Source organism: Typopeltis vanoorti, chromosome 18, assembly GCF_054136105.1.
Source record: "Typopeltis vanoorti isolate ZY-2024b chromosome 18, IOZ_Tvanoo_1.0, whole genome shotgun sequence".
Taxonomy (NCBI): domain Eukaryota; kingdom Metazoa; phylum Arthropoda; class Arachnida; order Uropygi; family Thelyphonidae; genus Typopeltis; species Typopeltis vanoorti.
In genome coordinates, this window is record NC_143566.1 from 63236775 (window position 1) to 63255468 (window position 18694).

The window sequence follows — 18694 nt, forward strand, 5'->3', positions numbered from 1 at the left end:
TAGAATTTTACAGAAAAACTGCAAAAGCCACTTATGAGTGTTACTTCCAGGATGTTGAATGAACTCAGGGTATATACCATCCAAGCGTGCTGCTTTTTTATTTTTCAGTGATTTAATTGCTTGAATCAGTTCCTTTTCAGTGAACCAACTCTCAATGCCATTGAGAGTTGGTTATTTTGATTGACACTTCTATAAACATAGATATATTTAGTCATAATTTCTTTAGAATAGGATGTACTAATCTTTACGTTGTTAGATGTTTACTGTATTCTAGTTGCTGTCTTTAGGAGTGAACTCCATGACTGCTTTCTGCTTAGAAACTTGATGTAGTTCAGAGTTTTCGTAGCAAGGCCAAAGCCTTGTGGGTAGAGTGGGCGAAGTCTAAATTTTTGGTTATGCTTTTTCCAATTTCAGGATCTGGATCTTTTTTTGTATTTTTTGAGTAGTTCCTCAGTTTCAGGAGACCAGCATGAGGTGTACTGTTTCTGGAAACCTCTTGGTATACATCGTTTTACAGCATCTATCGGTACTCCTACAAAACGTTTATAATATTTCATCTTCAGGTTTGACCCAACAGATGTTAGATTCAATTTGTTTAGAGTACTGTTCCCAATTAGCTTTGTGAAAATTCCATCTTGGTCTTTCCACAGATTGTATAATCAGGATTTATGTTCCTATAGTTGCTATAACAGGTTTATGTTGAGATCCTGGAAAGTTTTCAACTACTTTCCTATCAGTGGGTAAAGAATTATCCTTGGTGTTACAAGTGACAAAGCAGAGGTCAGGGTGTGAGTCTCTCTTCTATCTACCTGATTTAAAAGTTCCAGAATCTTTTGTATCAAAAACCAGTGATAACCCAAGGCTTTCAGCCCATTCCATCAGTCTAGTACCATAATAAATTTAGTTTAATCCTTTATCCAAGTGTGAGAAAACAAGGTTTGCGCCTGAAAGTATCTTCAGGACTGGGGTAAGGTGGTACAACATTGGGCAACTTGTTGCAAAGGTGGCGCAAGCTTACATCACTCCTATCTCAGTATCTTCCATAATGCAAAACACATCTCCTTGCGGATATGTATAATGTTATGCATTAAGGGAAGTGCCACTATCCAGACTAGTTTCGACCTTTATTGAGGTCTCTTCAGTGGGAGCCAGTCCAAGTGGAGATACCAGGCAGAAGCATTAGCAAGGTCATCTCTACCTTATTAAAACACTTAAGAAATTGAACAACGTAGTTAAGGATATAAATTAAATTAAACTTTAATAAATATTTTCCGATATTTCGGCAACGTCACGTTGCCATCTTCTAAAGGAACTTACAAAAAAGCACGTGCACGCAGGCACTACAACACAGTAACTGAGAATGAAGATATGAAGCTATCGTTCTCCTAGAAGTCCTGATGGTGCCCTCTAGCGGGCTAAGTAGGTGTTCTTGGCCGTTGGGCTGAAGGTCTGCTGATGTAGGCCTCCCAAATTTGGGGCAGTCGCATACAACCAAATTTGTTGAGGTTTGGAGAATTTCTTAGGGCTGAGGCAGATTCCATAAAGAGTCTTTCAAATTTGTATTTGCTATGGTGTATCACTGTAGCTTTCTTCCACCGTATTCTGTGGCGTGTATCCAGAGCATGGTCCACAAGCCCAGAATGACTGTATTTGTGAAAACGGATGTAGTCCTTGTGTTCCGAAAAATTCTGATATTTGCTGTCCTGCCTGTTTGGCCACAGTAAGACAGTTTACAACTGCAAGGGACCTGGTAAACACCAGGTAGGTCTAGGGGAAGTGGTTGGTCTTTAGTGGAGCGGATAAGGGATGCCAATTTTCTGTAAGGTTTGTAACAGGAGGTCAGGTCATGTTTTTTTTAAGATTTTGGTAATCTTTTCCGAGGTGCCTCGGATGTAGGGAATGGTGATGGATTTAGAGTAATCCTTGTTGCGGAGGGGGGGGAGGGGATCTGTGGTTTGTAGGTTCTAATATTTTTTGGATTTTTTTTTTTGGGGGGGGGTAGCCATTGGCTGAGAATGTGTTGAGGATGTGATTTAGTTCAGTGTTTAGGGCCAAGTCGTTTGAACAGATTAGTTTAGCCCTGTTGTATAGTGTTTTCACTACTCCATATTGTTGTGAGGGTGGGGGGGGGGGATTGTTGGTGAATGTATCTGCCTGTATGGGTGGGTTTTCTGTGAACTGAGAAAACCAAGGTTCGATTAGGCTGGTGGGTGACTAGTGTGTCTAGGAAAGGGAGGCTGTTGTTTTCCTCTTTTTCTAGAGTGAATTTGATTCTGGGGTGTTGATTGTTTAAGTGTGTTAAGAAGGAGAGAAGTGTTTCAGAGCTATGTGGCCAAATAGCGAACACATCATCAACGTAGCAAAGCCATATGGTTGGTTTTTGTGGGGCAGAGGCTAAGGCTTTTTCTTCAAAGGTCTCCATAAAGAAATTGGCCAAGGGTGGGGAGAGTGGTGAACCCATGGCTGTCCCCTCTATTTGTTTGTAGAATTTTCCCTGCCAAACGAAATAGCCTGAGATCATTGTGAACTGAAATAAGGCTGAGATATCTGGAGAAAATTTAGCTTGGATTAGCTCTAAAGTTTCCTTGAGTGGGACATTTGTAAATAAAGAGGAGACATCAAAGCTGACCATTATGTCAGTATGTTGGAGCGTAAGGTTTTCTATGCTGGCTTTGAAATGGGCTGAGTTTTTTATGTGTGATGGTGTGTTGCCAATATAGTGTGTGAGCTCTTTGGCCAAATGTTTAGCTAATTTGTATGTGGGGGAATCAATGCCATCCACTATGGGACGTAATGGCATATTTTCTTTGTGTATTTTTGGGAGTCCGTAAATACGGGGGGTTATAGAGTTAAACGGCTTTAATCTGTTGGTAACTTCTACAGGCCAAGAAGTGATTCTCTTAAGGAGCCTGTGAAGTTTTCTAATTTTCAAATTAGAAAATTATAAAATTAACTTTAATAAAATATTTATTAAAGTTTAATTTAATTTATATCCTTAACTACGTTGTTCAATTCCTTAAGTGTTTTAATAATGCATAACCAACGTATAAGCTTGTCTACGAGAATCATCTCTACTTATAGGAGTTGCCGAATGGTGTGCCACCATTTTATTAAATTACTCTGGATTTAGAGAAAGATGTTGAAAGTTTATTTTTCACTTGGTTAGACTATAATAAATTTAGTTTAATCCTTTATCCAAGTGTGAGTACCTGTAGGAGCAAACTTTGTTTGCTCCTATAGGTAGAGATGACCTTGCTAATGCTTCTGCCTGGTATCTCCACTTGGGCCTGGCTCCCACTGAAGAGACCTCAATAAAGGTTGAAACTAGTCTGGGTAGTGGCCCTTCCCTTAATGCACAACATTGTACATATCCTCAAGGAGATGTGTTTTGCATTATGGAAGATACTGAGATAGGAGTGATGTTAGCTTGCGCCACCTTTGGAACAAGTTGCCCAATGTTGTACCACCCTACCCCATTCCTGAAGATACTTTCAGGCGCAAACTTTGTTTGCTCACACTTGGATAAAGGATTAAACCAAATTTATTATAGTCTAACCAAGTGAAAAATAAACTTTCAACAGTCTAGTACCATTGATATCATTTCTACAATAGCCCCAGGAGTAATGTTGACTGTTAAAATCTCCTATGTAGACTGCTGGATGTTTGTGAGCAGGAAGAGCTGGGATAGACCAAGTTCGTTTTGGAGGTTTGTAAACACACTGTGGTTGTGCCAGCTGCCTTTGCTGTGATAATCTCGATGTAATTATGATTAGTAAAGGATAGTATTTTGCAGTTTTCCATTCTGCTATATACGTATGTTTTCTCACACGTATATAGCAGAACCATATATTAGTGACAGGATGTAGCCTGGTGACCTGTAGCCACTGATATTAACTCTTGTTGTAATCTCATCTTCTTTGCTGATATGTAGTTCCTGGATAGAGATTACATCAATGTTATATGTCCTGCATATTTTCCCAAGTAGTTCACTTTTGGCTCGGGAGGCACCCTGTATATTAATTTGCAGTATCCGTAGGGTGAATTCAGTTTCCCTTATTTTTTGGTCAGTTTTGGAACTTTTTCGAAAAGGTCTGCTTCATTTCTTCCTGTTACAGTTTCCTCTCAATTTGCACATGTTAGCCGGAAGGACAAAAAAAATTGCAGGTTCTGTTCCCAATAGTTGTGAAAGTTTAGCTGCCAAAGATGTTGCCCAGGTGCACTACAAGGAGGTATTTCATGACAATTTAGCACCTGTTGTGGTGGTGCTTCTATATAAGGCATTGGTCAGACCACACATGGTCTATTGTGCTCATATTTTCTCCCGGAAACTCGGGTTTTTCATCCGCATACAGACAAATTGGCCCTTCAGAACACACATAATTTACAGACAAAAAATACTAGTTGTGGTGGAGGTGGGCGGTAGATGGCGTTGATGGAGATGATACGTAGTAGAGGTTCGGTGTAGTGGTAGACAGTTGTAGGTGTCCTCTCGCGATGAGTCTTCGGACTCCTTGGAGGTGTCACGAATAATAATAAATAAATAAATAATAATATTTGGCCACCTAGTTTTCATTGTGATGTGGAAACACTAGGGAGGGTCCAAAGATGAATAACTAAAGTGATATCAGGACTCTGGAGTGTTGGTTATGAAGAGCATTTGAGAGAATGTGGATTACAGAGATAAGATAGGTGGAAAAGAGGAGATATTATAGATACATTTAAGTTAAGAGATTCTATCAGATTAATACAATAGAAATTATAAGATTTGTGGATGTTAAGCATGAGAGGCCATCCCTGGAAGTTGTATATGAATTTGATGATATGAATGAGTTGTATATGAGGAGTATATTTTTTATGTGGGGAATTATTGCCTGAGTGCAGGTAGTATAAATAACTTCAACATTCGTTGTGATAGACATGTTTCTTGTTGAGTGGACACGATGAGGTTGTTGACTCCATGGAGGTTACCCAAAAATAATAACTACCTTGAAATTTATTCTCCTGGCTTTAAGGATTCTCTCAGGTGTAATGTCAAATATCTTTTGACAACTTCCCAGCTCTAATTCTTGTACCATTCAATTTTTTGTTGTCAAGACAGTGCTTCAAACTTCTCATTCTATCATAATTTCCTGCCTTATGATTCCAGGAGAGCAAATTACTTGAGAGCTTGAATATATCACATTTTTATTCAAAGCCCTAATGCAATTTGTCATATGCCAAATTAAAACTGCATGATATCCCCCCCCCTTAAGTTGGAGACAAAACCACTGCCTGATTTATATACAAATACTCAGTTACTATTACTAGATCCAGTATTCTAGCAACATGGCCAATCCTTTTCATCACCTGATGCTTAAAGCAGTTATTCCTCTATGGTCAATCATTTATAATGATAGTCCTCTATGTATTCATCAGGTTTATCTGAAGATGCAGTTTAGTTCTCTTCATATCACCCTAGTCTGTAGTACCCTGTCACTGTATTTTGTTCTGTTAACAGTATCAAACCCACTGCCCGTATTACTCAGACTATTGCTTTCAGGATCTTTACTCTGTTTGGTTTTAATTCCTCTGCAATCTTTAGCTCTTCCACTCTTTCTCACCTGCATGTCCTCATGAATATGCTATACCCATGACATGCTAAATATTCTCTTCTGTTGGCCAGGTTTCACTAATGCCATCAATTAATTTTTGATCCCATTTCTTTTGCTAATGAAAAAAATTGTTGCCATTATTCTTGATGCTTCTGGCATTAATGACCTCGCATGTCAACTAAAACCTGATAGGAATCAAACAAATAAGTCAGCCTGAATTGATTCATTAACCAATTCATTAAACTTAACCCACTAGCATTGCAAATCTTTGCTCCCAGAAAACACACTTTTTATATTTGTTCATCTAGTACATTCTATACATCACCACTACCATTATTATTAGATTTCTTTCAGCCTTTACCATTTGCTTTTAAATGAATATTTGATATTTGGAAGAGATAAGTCTAATCTGAACTGCTTTTAGTTTCTTTATTTTTCTAAAAAAATCCTAAATACATATGTTTGTTGCCAGTTTTGCTTTCAAAGTTTTGATAATGTTCATTACATATTCTGTGTAAATTCCTGTACTGAACTAAACTTGCTAAAAAATTAAATTCACATCATCATCCTTATTATATCTCCCATTTTTTTTTTTTTTCTCATGTACTAAAGTTTGCACATAAAATAAGATAGTTTACTTCACATTGAGTTGCCTTAGTATCCCATAATAATTTGGTCATAAAGTCAAAGCCAGTCACTGTCCTAACTAGTTTTGATATTTATTGATTTTTCACAACATTCCTAATGCATGGCATAATTCACATCATTCAAGAAGGGAGTTGGTTGTGCATTATGGGATAATAGGACAACATAATGCAGTCACATGCTCACTGTGTATAAGCAACCTAGTTGTGAAGATGGTCCATGTGCAGAGAAATATAAAAATCTTATTTCTTGTACTATTATAAGAAATAAGGATCAAAGCAAGGATATAATTTCTTTCTTAGTTTAATTTACTTTCTTTCCCACTAAAAAAAACAAAAAAACTGATATTTACTACTATTCCAATTAGCTCTATTCACATGCTTGGAAATTAATAATTCCCAGTACTACTGGGAATTATATATATATATATATATATATATGGTATATTGTTGCCATCAGCTGACTCCTTTCCTGTTGACCTCTCCTTTTCTGTAGAACTACAGGGTAACCCATAAGTCACAATGCAGTTTAAACATTTAACTTTTTTTTAAAATTACTTATAAAAATTTTATTATTTATTATTTTTTATTACTTTTTATTTTTTTCTTATAATGAAATATAGAACATGGAAATTTTTTTATTAATTATAAAAAACACATCACATAAATTCTTTTAGTTTCTGGCTTCACAAAAAAATCAATCCTTTTTACCTTCCTAATTTCTTCACAAATGTTCTCCTTCAGCTGTTGGATTGTCTGAAGCTTGTTCACATTTCCTTCAGGTAACCAGTTAGAACTTGTATGAGAAGAGGTGGAAATGGTTTAAAATGTGCTTGCAGTGACATCTGAGACACACATCCAGCTGGCCAGAACATCTTTGGTTTGACTTTCCTGGCTCTTCAATACTGTTCTGCTCTCAATAAATGTTTTCCTCTATCCTGGCAGAATAGGGTCTCCTGGATCATGGCAAGTCACTTACAGAACCCTCTTTTTGGAAACATTCAATCAAGTGACAAATCAATGTTTTTGAGGGAGCATTTCTGAGATTAAAATGTCAACTATATGCTTTTTGCATTAGAATACTCAAATGCTGATTTTCAAAATAAAATTGCATGATTTTGGTTCATTATTTCTTGAAATTTCAAGTCTTTGCTCAACTGTTTTCTAGCTAACTTACTGATTATATCTGTTTTATAATTGGTTTGAACTAAAAATTAATTTCACACTGCTATTTGATTGTTTGATAATGCCTCTTAGAATCCACATAGTTATGGACTCAGTGGAGGCCAAAACAAAAAAATTCAACATTGTTATTTTGAACTTTCTGATGGAAAACAGAAAATCACTAAAAGAAGACATCATCAAATTAGCAGAAGGATGTAACATCGATTCTGAAAATATCATCAGGTGCCATAGTTTCAGACCCATAAATAAAAGAAAGAATGGAATGAACTTTCCACTCCTCCTAAAAGTGACTTGTGACAGCCAACAAATAACAGTGATCAAAAACAAGTTCAAAGACACTTGCCCCCAGTTGTGCATAAGTACTTGATCAGACACAGCATTGTTCCAGAGGAAACAAGGACACCATCTTCAAAGACAGCTTGAAGAAAAAAACATCAAAATGGAGACTACAGTAGGATCATAGACTACAAATATGTACAAATAAATTATTGCAAAAATCATCATTCCACTAGTAGCCACCATGGAGACCAGTATGCAAGCACTGCATAGGAAATATGCAAAACACTTGTGGTCAAATATATGCCTCACAGAACCTTGCATATCCACTTCACCAACATCCGTGGCCTAAACTCCAACCTTAATAGTATCCACTACCATCTTCAGTCTACTAAACCCCACCTACTCCTTCTGGCAGAAACTCAGATCCCCCCCCCCCCCTTAGCACTATTCATCTCAACCTTTTAAACTACACATTCTTTAACTCCTTTTGACCCAAAGGTGGCATCTGTGCATGTCTTTGCTCTGACATACCTTGCTAGAGAGCACCAAACCTAGAATTGCTCAAGTTTACCTTCTTTGGTTGAAAATATCCCTTCCCCACTCAGTCAAATTCATTTGCTGTCACTATCACTCCCCTAATGCCACCAACCACTCTGAGCCTTTTAATTTCCCCTCCTTAAAAATTGATTTTCTCCAGTCCCACTTTCCCAACAGCAAAATCATACTCCTAGGTGATTTTAATGTGCATAAAACCATCTGGCTTTCCTCCTCCAGTTGTACAGATCTTGCAGGCAGAGATGCTAAAAAATTTGCCATCACTGACGTGGCTGTTGTCAGATTAGATCCGCATCCTGAGGCAAACAATTAAATATCACCCCTGATGGATTATAATACAAAATTATAAGAAGCTCCAATTGCTATTTTGTTTTTATTACAAGAGAAACATTAACACAAAACGATTGCATAATAATATTAATTAAATGTTTGCTCTACAGAGATATCACACAATAAAACTGTTTATAAGCTTTTCTAAATTTAAATTATAAGCTATGTCTGCCTCTACTGATATATTTGCTAAACCAACCAATCAGTTTAAGCTTGGAAAAACTTCTTTCCATACTTGCTATGCTAACAGGAATTGTTAGCTTAGCGACGGCACCTACCGCAATATGGCTGAATGAGCACCCTTATTAAGTCGCACCGTGAGGTAGGCTGCCTCTATGCTACACCCTGTTGACAGTATTGATCACTACCAACCTTACACAACTTGTTCAGATGCCAACCAGAATACCAGATAACCTGAACCACTTCTCAAATGCCCTAGATCTCTTCCTCACCAGTGATCCTTCCAAATATACAGTGAATGTAGTATTAATGTGGGCCTCCTAGCTAATTCTGACTGCAATCTAGTGCTTATCTCCTCACCCATATAACAACACTTACACAGCCACTCCAACACAAGAGTAGTTTGGTGTTATAAAAGCGCCAAGTGTGACAGCCTTCTGTGCCTCATTCCCATGGTTGGACTATTGCTTCCAGTCTTCCAATCCCAACATTTGCACCAAATGTATCATCAAAGTAATCCTCACTGGCATGGACATACATTCCCCACACTTCTCTGAATTACCGTCCCCTATCTAAACCCTGGTTCTCCAAAAGATGTGCCAAGGCTGTTTAAATGAAAACCAAACATACCATAATTGGCTCAAATCAAAAACTCTGTCTTCCTCTAGAGCTTACACTCAAGCCCGAAATAGATACAAAAAACAAACAAACAATCAGTTCTTCCAAAACATTATTCAAAAGAGCAAAAAGCAGGAAACTAGCAGCCTGTCCAAATGACAGCTGAGTCTTTTTGTCTCTCGCCAGAACAATTGGTCATAAATTCTGCCCAACACTATTCCTACCGCTATCATACCCAGATGGCGCTATTGCATCATCACCCTCAGAAAAAGCCAATCTCCTGAAGGAAAGAAGGGTGGCAGATCACTGCTGTTTAACTACCGTCCTGTCTCACTCACCTCAGTCCTATCTAACGTAATGGAGAAAATCATCAATTCCCAACTCCTACACTGCCTTGAAAGCATCCAGCTAATAAACAGCCACCAGCATGGTTGCTGCTGATCAATAGGAGATCTGCTCACATATGTCACCCATCTCTGGACAAATGCCATGGAGAAGTTTAGTGAATCTCAAGTGGTTGCACTTGATATCTCCAAAACTTTTGACTGGGTCTGGCACAAAGGCTTACTAAGCAAACTACCATCGTCTGGTCTGTCTCATGACTTTTGTAGTTGGATTGCCAGCTGGATGCATACTGTGTGGTAGTGGATGGTTCTTTATCTTCTCACCATTCAACTAATGCCGAGGTTCCACAAGGCTCTGTCTTTTCACTAACCTTCTTCCTGCTATATATCAATGACCTACTTCAGCTGACCTCCAACCCAATACACAGTTTTGCAGATGACGGTACGTTGCACTCCTCCCTTACATTTGATAAACCTTACTCTACACAGCTCACCTCAACTACAGAACATCAGCCACTACTGCCTGCAATTCTGATCTTCAAGCCATCCTCTAATAAGGTTCAGATAACCTTGTCAATTTTACTGCTAATAAAGCAGACAATTTGAGATTTCTCTTCTTGGAATTACCTTGACATCAAGCCTCTCCTGGCATAAACAGATCACAACCATTGCATCCTCAGCTTCCAAAAAGCTACTGTTATGTCATTACTTTTTGTGTTATTTCTCTATCCTAATCCCTGTTGTACCTATGAAGCTTGAAATCTCTAACCTATCTCTCTGGGTCCGCTTCTCCTTTCGTAACTCTGACAAAATTTGTTTGATATAGCTGCGCCAGCCAGAGTCCTAGTACAAAAGAATTCTTGTACAAAGAAACCTTCCCAGAGTTCAAGCATTACCTAATCTTGTTCAACTATTAAGTGCCTATAGAAAATTCAACATTACAGTCTTGGCCTAAAAACTTTCTAAACTTTCTTTAATTTCCCCTTATTCACAGGTTCGAACTTTAGCGAGTGGTAAAATCATTCTCATGCTCAGACAAACTCAGGCTTACATAGAAAAAACATGTTTATTAAATATCAAATTGCATACAATAAGCTTCCACACATCAAAGGTATGTCATATCAAAATTCTAATTCACTATCTAAGCAATAAGGAACATTCTAATTATCAAATACTCTATTTTACACCTCTAGGTTAAATAAGTACACATTCATCATAAAACGCAGTTCAAAATTCTAAGTAAAGTTCGCTAACAAAGATTAATTGACATTCAACTGAGTGTTACATGCTCTCAGACTACTAGTCCAATATAGTAAACAGATCACTGAGCTTAAAGTCACTTAAAAGTTCTCTTTCTCTTCGATTGAAAATCTGTTTGTCTCTGTTTATTCCAATGCTAATTGTTACATGAATAAGGAAATTTCTGTACATTACCAATGTCCTGAGAGGATATCGCACTTCTTTCGTACATCCTTTGTAGTCATATGTCTTTCTGCTTCATCGAGTCGTGTCCACGTGGAGGTTACGCTGATCGACACAAATCAGCATTCCTTGCACTTTGCCGGACAAACGTTCGTCTACCAGATCAATATCGTCATCTCGGCCATCCTTCAAGGGGAACTTTTTCGCTGTCTCGCATCGGTCAACTCTTACCGATGGCCCTAGTTGATGTCTGCCGTCAGCTCACATATAGCATGCCCAACTCCTTCAGCTAGCAACGAGGAAGGAGATTACTTCCGGCACTGTCGATCAGTCAGCACTCTGCTTGTCCACACGAGAAAACAAGAACAGAAAAAAATGGGGTCAAAACCCACGTGAACTTGCCTTTTATTCTTCTTTGTAGCACCTTCTTTTTGTATAGGAGGATCTCTCGTTGCGCTCTCCTATTCGCCCCTACGTGGTTGCATCACACTTCTGCTCCTTGAAGAGCACTCGTTTTGCCGAATGCGAGTTCAGCTCGCCTTCACGAACACTTTCGCTTCGGGCATTACGTCATCATAGGCAGCTAACTAGCAACCTTTGGATCTTTGTTTGCACTTAGACATACATTCTTTCATCGGGTATAATTTTGACATCAATAATTTTAAACAATATAATTCTGTTTAGACATACAATTTTCTCCTCTACTTTACTTCTTTCTAAGGTAATTCTAACAGGTTTTCTTTTATATTTTGCTTTCTTAACTAATAGTACAAGTGTTTCTAGCTCAGAATTGTGTTTCTTGTTAAATCTTGAATGAATGATTCTTTTGTTGAAAGAGTCCTCATTCAAGATCTAGCACTAGGATTTCTCTTTTGCTCAAGATGTTACTTCACCCCATAACAAATGTTAACCTTATATAAAGCACAAATCTGTCCAGTTATTGAATACAGTTCTCATATATGGGGGCGGGGTCCCTAAAAGCTCCTTCAGAATGCTGTATTGACTTAATACAAAGGAGAGCAATTAGACTTATTAATGACCCATCTCTTACCAACTCGCTCTCCCCACTTTTGCACAGATGTTTGGTTTCTGCAATGTGTGTATTCTACAAATATTTCCATGGAAAATGTTCACTTGAAATAATATCGATAATTCCCTCACTTAGTACTGAGCTCGTTGGAGCATTTGCAGCTGCTGCTCAACTTCCCTTCACAGTGTGCTTTGAAACCCACAGAACAAGTTTCTTTTCCTCCTCCTTCATCCCTGCTACTACTGTATTGTGGAACAGTCCTCCTCCTGATATGTTTCCCAAGGAATATAATATACAGGCATTTTAAATCAAATGTAAGCAACTTCCTCATTTTCCAACCCACTACCCATACTATAGTACGTTAGTATTGGTAAGTACTAATGTACTATAGGTTGTACTAATGAATACATATAATAAATAAAATAAAATAAAAAAAATTCCTAATCAAAAATTAAATGTACAACAATTAGTATCACTATGATTAAAAAGTCTTTTAAATTAAATGTAAACAAGTTCCTCCTTTCTCAATCCACTCCCCCACATATGCTACTAATACAATATAGCTTGATTAACCAACCTCTCATGTAAATAAAGATAATACCAAGAAATGATATACTTGGTTTAATCCTTTATCCAAGTGTAAGCAAAGAAGTTTGTGCCTGAACTATTTTCAGGACCAGGGCAACTGGTATATAGAAGCTTATGACTTCTCATCACTTGCCTTAGTATCCCATAATGCAAAGTACATATCCTTCCAGGTATGTATAATGCTATGCATTATGGGAAGGGTCACTACCCAGACTGGTATCAACCTTTATTGAGGTCTCATCAGTGGGAGCAAAACCAAGAGGTGATGCCAAGGTTGAAGTAATCTGATCCGATTTTCCCTTTTAGTAGTTTCCAACCATAGTTGACCAAAGTCACCTATGGGCAGAAGTATTCCTGGTGAGCTTTTTGCAGGATAATTCACCATTGCTTTCCCCAACCCTCCCAATTTTATCCAGACTCGGGATCAGCATATGGCTGGGATGTATTCATCACTGTAACCCAGTGTGTGTTCATGGGGTTGGTTTACCTGTTCTGGGGACAAAAAACCCGAGTTTCCTGGTGAAAAAACCCCCTACCTTTGTATAAAGGTTCCTCACGTCATTGACAGGAATTGAACCCAGGTCTTTCCGATTAAAAGGTTTCATCTACACTTACTGAGCTATGGAGGCTCATTGAAGTAGTGCAGAAGTCATATTTTCATATATGAATTGCCAAAAGGTGTCACACCTTATTATTAAAATACTCTGGATCAGAGATACTTGTTGAAAGTTTTCCACTTGTTTATACTATAAATTAAAGATACCAAGAATTCATATACTTGGTTTAATCTTTTATCAAAGTAAATAATTTCTTTGTATCTTTAATTTATAGTATTACCAAGTGGAAAAACTTCCAACAACCTCTCATGTATGGGCTCAACAGAAAAAAATTGACTCAGAAATGTACCATTCATGTTATTTTATGTCAGTTGGTATATTTAATTCATATTCTTTATTGAAAATTGTTGATTGGTAGCTACTTATAAACGGATATGTGGTTATTTATGAACTTGAATTACTTGCCATTTTTTTTTGTTAATTTTCTTGCTTATGAGCATTGTTTTTGAAAATGAAGGAATAATTTAATATTGTTAATACATCATGGAAACTTCTAGGGATTTATTTAAGGTGTATAATATTAGATTTTTTTTCTTTAGTTTGTCGAACCTCTAATGTTCTTTGTTGCATGTACCAACTTATTCTATTCCCTTTTTTTTTTGTCTTGAGCTATTTTTCATTCCAGTTCTGAATTCCCATCTCAGGTAAGTCGCTTTCTATATCCTTCCAATGCATCTACAGTGTACCTCTAAGTTGCTTTCCATCTTGAATGATTGTTTAACTATTCTCTCTCCTCACCCATTCTTTCCACATTTCCAAGCCATCTCAATCTGCTTGCTCTTATTTCATCAGCTAGAAGTGGGGATATATAGAGTTCTTGATTATGTCTTCTTCATTCATCTGCTATCTCTTACAAATACCAAGGTTCTGTCCTCCTGAACAGAGCCTTAATGATTTCATTGATGTCAAATCATATTCCAAGCTTTGATGATTACAGTACATATCATTTCTCTTCATCGTTTGACAAAGCTTTTAGCGCTTGATCCTTATAAGCCTCAAGATCTTCCGTAACTAACCTCCTAATCTCTGATCTCATTGTTATTCTTCGGTGGAGTGAGGATAACCTTGTGAATACCAAAACACAGTCTTATCTAATTTCTTGCAAGAAAGCATTCACACCACATCCTTTACTTTTACTAAATTCACATATCAAAACATAATTATATTTCTCTTCTTGGACTTATTTATGAGGGTTGTCTGAAAAGTTCTCGGCCTTGACCATAGATAGCAACACTATCACCAAGTTTTTTTGTTTTTTTTTCCCTAAGTTGGTACATCTGTCATAAGCATCCATGTGAAATTGCAAGTCATTCTATCGAGTAGTTTGTTTTATACAGCTGTCTGAAGCAAAAGTGTTGTCTGTATCCCTTGAAATGGATAAAATTGAGTATCATGCAGTTATAAAATCATTTGTAAAAGAAGGTTTAACACCAAAAGAAATTCATTCGAAGTTCATAAAAGTTTATGGGCACTATTCTCCTTCATTTTCGACAATTAAGAAATGGCTGCCGAGTTTAAATGTAGCTGTACCAGCCTTGAAGATGATCCACATGAAGGGCGTCCGAAAAGTGTAACAATGCCAGAAATCATTGATCAAGTGCGCGATATGGTATTGGATGACCAACGAGTCAAAGTGTATGAAATTTCTGAGACTATAGGCATTTCTAAAGAACGTGTAGGATATGTTTTGTATGAAGAATTGCAAATGAAAACGTTTTGCACAAGATGGGTGCCATGCTTGCTCACAGCAGATCAAAAACGCACTTACATCAAAATCTCTGAACCGTGCTTGGAGCATTTTAACAAGAATAAAACTGATTATTTTGCATCGATTCATTACTATGGATGAGACTTGGATTAACCATTACACACCAGAATCCAAACAGCAGTCAAAACAGTGGACAGAAGCCAGTTGTTCAGCCCAAAGAAGACAAATTGCGTCCATCAGCAGGAAAGGTCAAGGCATCTGTGTTTTGAGATGCTAAAAGCATTTTGTTTATTAATTATCTCGAAAAGGGTGAGAAAATACCCAATTTGTGGAAAAAAAGAATTGTCTTTCATCAGGACAATGCACCTGCCCACAAAGGTATTTTGGCAATGGGAAAATTAAGAGATCTGCACTATGAATTGTTGGAACATCCATCCTATTCTCCAGATTTGACTTCCTCTGACTTCTATCTTTTCCCAAAACTAAAACTGTTCCTCGCTGGTCAGCATTTTTCTTCAAATCAAGAGGTGATTGCAGCTGTAGAAGGGTATTTTGCAGATCTTACTGAGGACCACTACAGGGATGGGATAATGGTGCTGGAGCATTGCTGGAATAAATGTATTAATCTTAAGGAAGATTATGTTGAAAAATAAAAATAATTTTGATATTATAAATTCGTTTTTTGATTGTTAGGTGGTCTGACCGTTTCAGACCACCCTCGTATACTTTCAGCTATTACTAACACAAACTCATTTCAGTCATATCTTCACTCTACAAAAAGGCTTGTGTACTTTTCCATTCAATATACTACTTTCCACCTATACAACTTCTAATACCATATCAATCCCAAATTCTTTCAACCATGGAATACTACTCATTTGGGTGGTGCACCTAAAAATTCCCTGCTATATAGAACAGAAAAATCTGATTAATCAGTGACCTCTCTCACACACAGATTTAGTCCAGTTACTCTTTCATAGATATCAATTTCTTTTCTTACCTGTGTATATTCTATCCATTTACCATCTAGCTCTAAACTTATCAAACCAGCTTCTTTTTCTCATTCTGATCCTCTTACCTAAACACAGTTCTGTGTGGCCTTTTTTTCTGACCTATTGTGTCTAGGATATACAATGACTGAAGTGACTTAAAATTGTCCCAAGCTTGTTTCTCCAAGCAGAGTTTCTAAATTATGTAACTTGTGGCCCTTTCTAAGTACTATAAATTAACAGGCTTTTGTGGTTGAGATTCACACATACATAAATCTTTAAAAAATAAAATGTATGGATGGCCAATGCAAATCGTCCCACACTATACCAAGAACAACTCCCTGCATTTCTCCTGTGATTTACTAGATTACAAGTCTTCTGCTCTAATTGTACCCACCATATGCACACAAATGATACTGAAAATTTTTGCTCCATTATTAAACACCCATTTTATATCATTTCCACAAATTTCGTAGTTGTTTGTCATCTGCCTGACAGCATGAAGCAGAACTCTAGTCATTCCTTCTCGAAGAAAAGTCAACCATCAAGTTATTATCCTATTGCTTTCATCTCACTTCTTTCAAAAATAATGAACAAGCTTATAATCAGCAAATATCTTCAGTATGCGAATGCTTCTTAGTTACTTAGAAGTTATCAGTATGATTTCTGCTGTTCTTGATCTTCACTAGATCTGCTAGTCCTCATTACCCATGTTTGGATGCAAGCTATGAAAAGATTTTGGAATTCTTGTATTCTTATTCTTGACACCTCCATAGCATTTGATCTGGTCTGGCATAGGGCTGTTTTCCATGCTGCTACTTTATCTTAGCAGTGAAAAGCCAATGAGGAAACATGATCTGAAAAGTTTTCTCTCTGCTTATTCACTGATTGTCATGGTAGATGATTTATAATCCTAGGTTTCCCCACCAATACTAGAGTACCTCCAAGTACTTTCACTGACATTCTTCTTCCTATACATTAAAAATCCTCTGATACTTGCCTTCAACTCTTATCTATAGTTGCTCTGAGATGCACTTTCTCCTCTTCATTCAACAAACCTCATAATGTTCAAGTGTGTCAAGTATTTATTTCGTATCTAAACACAAGTCATACAGTAGTAAGTAACTGGTGCAACATTATTTACAACAAATTAGGATACATTACAAATGAGAACAGCTTAAATTTAGTAAGTAAATTATACAGGGAATAATAAGTAAAATATGAAGGAAAAAGAAACTATACATATTTTATATACAATAAATATGGTCAGATGTTCCTCCAGAATCTTGTGCAATCAGCTGCTCTTTCTGGTCAGAATATAAGGTCCTCTTTTATGCAAAAACCCTCCAGAGACAAGACCAACAATGGCATGCACTATACCCCGAGAAGGGGACGATCAAGAAGGTGTTCTATGAACTGGGTTATCCCACACTCATAATTATGTGGTCCAGGAGGCAGCCCCATTTGATGAGGTTTTGTGTGCAGCATCCTGTTGTTCATAGTCTGTTGAGGCTTTTCCAAGTATTTCAGTCCAAGTGGGCACCACGTGGAAGATGTTCGGCTCTTGGAATACCAGTATTATTCTCGGGGTACAGTGCATGCCATTGTTGGTCTTGTCTCTGGAGGGTTTTTAGGTGGTTCAATAGTTGCTAGGAAGCTATGTCGGGATCTTAGTCTTTGGGCACTGTAGTCTGACCAAATAGTGGGTGGTGTTCATCATTCATTTGCTGCATCTTTCATCAGCTGAGAATCCAGATCTCTGAATTGAAGGGGAGGTGCAATACCCGCCAAAGTATACAGGTATCTTTGTGGTGTTGGTTACAGGCATCCTGTAATTAAGTAGCAGCTTTCATTCGATGTTGGGTCAAGTTTTTCAGCATAGCAAGATCTGGACCATACAGGGCAGGCATATTCAGCAGTAGAATAGCAAAGGGCCAAGGCAGAAGATCTCAGTGTGCTAGGGTCTGCACCCCATTTGGAGGAAGTAAGCTTTCTTAGTATGTTGTTTCTTGGATTAACTTTTGCCTTTGTTTTTTCTGTGTGTTTTATGTGAAAGAGTGTGATTGAGAGTCACACCGAGGTAGATTGGGTTCCAGGAATGTTCTATATTAGAGCCTTCCCAAGAAATCTCTAGCTTCCTGTTAGCTTCCTTATTGTTAAAGTGGAAAAGGCCAGTTTGAGTTTTCAAGGGATTTGGTTTTAATTGATTACTGTTATAATATGTTCCAGTAGCTGACTTTTCGCTGTTCACCCTGGTTCCCTGGCGAAAACAACGTAGGCCTTGTTTACTGTCAGCTACTGGAACAAATCTGAAAACACACCCCAACTCAACATCACCAGAGTTAAAGATCGGTACTATCAACATAAGAAGTCTGAATGGCAAAGAAATAGAGCTAGCTGAGGAATTAGATAAGTACCAGATCAACATAATAGGGGTGACTGAAACAAAAAAGACAAAAACTGGTGAGATCTTTCTGAGCAATAAATACAAAATGCTATATTCAGGCAATGGCAATCAAGGAAAAGAAGGAGTTGCTAGTATTCAACACAAAATACGAGGCTAATCTTCTTGAATGGCAGGCAGTCTCAAGTAGAGTGATGTGGGCAAATATGA

At 37.5% G+C, this 18694-nt stretch overlaps 1 protein-coding gene across 1 annotated transcript in view; it reads left to right on the forward strand.

Annotated features, from left to right (window-relative positions):
* Nucleotides 1-18694, forward strand: part of LOC150096717 (kinesin-like protein KIF21A) — a 753433-nt gene that overhangs the window by 361482 nt on the left and 373257 nt on the right. The window lies entirely within an intron of this gene.